Here is a 1,940-nt window from a genome sequence, read left to right on the forward strand (position 1 = left end):
CCAAGGGGCTTTATTGGCTGTGTAAATTCTGCCTGAGTTCTGTAAAGCAGTCTGGTCATATCTGAGTTTGTGCATGTCTTTTCTTGAATACGACATTTCAGTCAAAGCCTTGGTAATAATAACCAGTGTTTCCAATTGTGTCCTGTTACAAGGAGAGAAGATTCTTATTAAATTTATGCAAATAAACATATCGTCATGAAAATATAAGAATACTCACTGAAAGTTTTTAAATTCTGGACAGAACAGGTAGGGAGGAAAAGACAAATGTTTCAATTTGTTCACAAAGGTATATCTTATCCAATTGCTGTAAGTCATACCTTAAAAGAAAATAACTTCTCCTGAAAATGTTCCATGGATCTTCCGGAATATTTTAGTTACATTGTGGTCAAATACTTCATTTTAGAATCTGATTTTGGAAAGCTTGTGTTAAAAAAAATAAAAATATTTGAACATTTGATGAGATAGGATCATAGATCATTATGCAACAATATTTATCTATTCAACCGAAGTGACAATAAAAGGTCTTTTTTTAAGAAAAGTAAGCTTTTATTCCCTTGTTTCACAAACAAAGTGGGCTTACTTGGTTGCTTTTTTGGTGATTAGTCAGAGATACCAAATCCCATATCCTCGTCCGACTCCTCTGAATCTTCCTTTGCTTCAACCTTGGCTGGGGCTGGGGCAGGTGCAGCAGTGGTGGCGACAGCCACGGGAGCAGCAGCCACGAATGCAGGTGGATCGGCCAAGAAGGCCTTGGCCTTTTTGGCAAATGGGAAGGTGTAATCAATCAGTCTCCACAGACAAAGCCAGGACCTCCTTGTATCTGTTGATGGTAGAATGGGGCACAGGTGCCACAGTCAGGTAACCTACCTGCAAGAAGACATCCCCTGGCGACATAGCAGACATCCTCCAGGAAGCGAGAACGCACTTCAGGGCTGTAGACGCTGCCATTGTCAAACACCTGCTGGATGACCAGCCCAAAGGAGAAGAGGGAGACGTTTAGCATATTCAGCTGTGTGGTTTCACTGGCTCCCTCTCTGTCTCTGGTCTTAACCAGCTACACCTCACTGACGATTTCAATGGCACCCCTGGAGATTTTAGTGGTGGTGTCTAAAGGTTGGAAGTAGGAAGTCTTCTCAGGCCCCAGACAAGTGTGGTGGGCTGGCCCAGTGACTTTACGGGGACTATGGCACGAGCACAGGTGGCAGCTGGCACCTTATTGGTCGGAAGCATGTTCCTGATCTCAGTGAGGTCCTCCTTGGTGAACACAAAGCCCACGTTCACCCAGATATGAGGCACTAGTTTCTCCAGAGCTGGGGTGTTCTCCAGATGCCCTCCGATGGCCTTGTGCTCACGGTCTTCCTGCCCATCAGCACCACAGCCTTCCTATGGAGGGACATGCATATCTGCTGGGTCTTCCTGGAACCTACGTTGTCTGCTCCACAATGAAGCATTTGGATAATCATCCAAAAGTTGGATGATCTTAAGGAAGTAGTTGGACTTCCAGGTCATGCTGTTTTCCCTGGGTGGTGGATCAGGGACAGCCATGCGGGGTTGAAAGATGATGAAACTCGCCCAGGGATGCATGGAGAGAGGAGGACCAACAATAAAAGGCTTTAAAGGCAAATGCAGAAGGTTACACAGTCATGAACAAAATTCAGCTCTTTTAGTATTAAGTCTCAGTTTTCTTGAATAATCTGATAAAGACAAAGCATTTAAAGTTTGTATATCTAGGCCATTGGCCTCTACATTAAATGTAAGAGAAAACTTTGTTTGTAATTTTCTGTAATAAGCAAACCAACAATCTAAGAATATTTTTTGTCCTTTTTTACAGAGAAAAAAACCGAAGTTCTAATGTTGCATCAGTATACTTTTGATATTAAAAGTCATTCTTTAATAAAATCTTAAATAAAATCTCTTTTGGCACAGTCGTAAGAATACAG

The 1,940-nt window shown here is 42.4% G+C and overlaps 1 pseudogene; it reads right to left on the reverse strand.

The window, feature by feature from the left end:
- Nucleotides 1–595: 595 nt before the first annotated feature.
- Nucleotides 596–1,518, reverse strand: LOC123781445 (large ribosomal subunit protein uL10 pseudogene; annotated as a pseudogene).
- Nucleotides 1,519–1,940: the final 422 nt, after the last annotated feature.

Source organism: Ursus americanus, chromosome 34 (genome assembly GCF_024610735.1).
Source record: "Ursus americanus isolate L20-20 chromosome 34, mUrsAme1.1.p, whole genome shotgun sequence".
NCBI lineage: Eukaryota > Metazoa > Chordata > Mammalia > Carnivora > Ursidae > Ursus > Ursus americanus.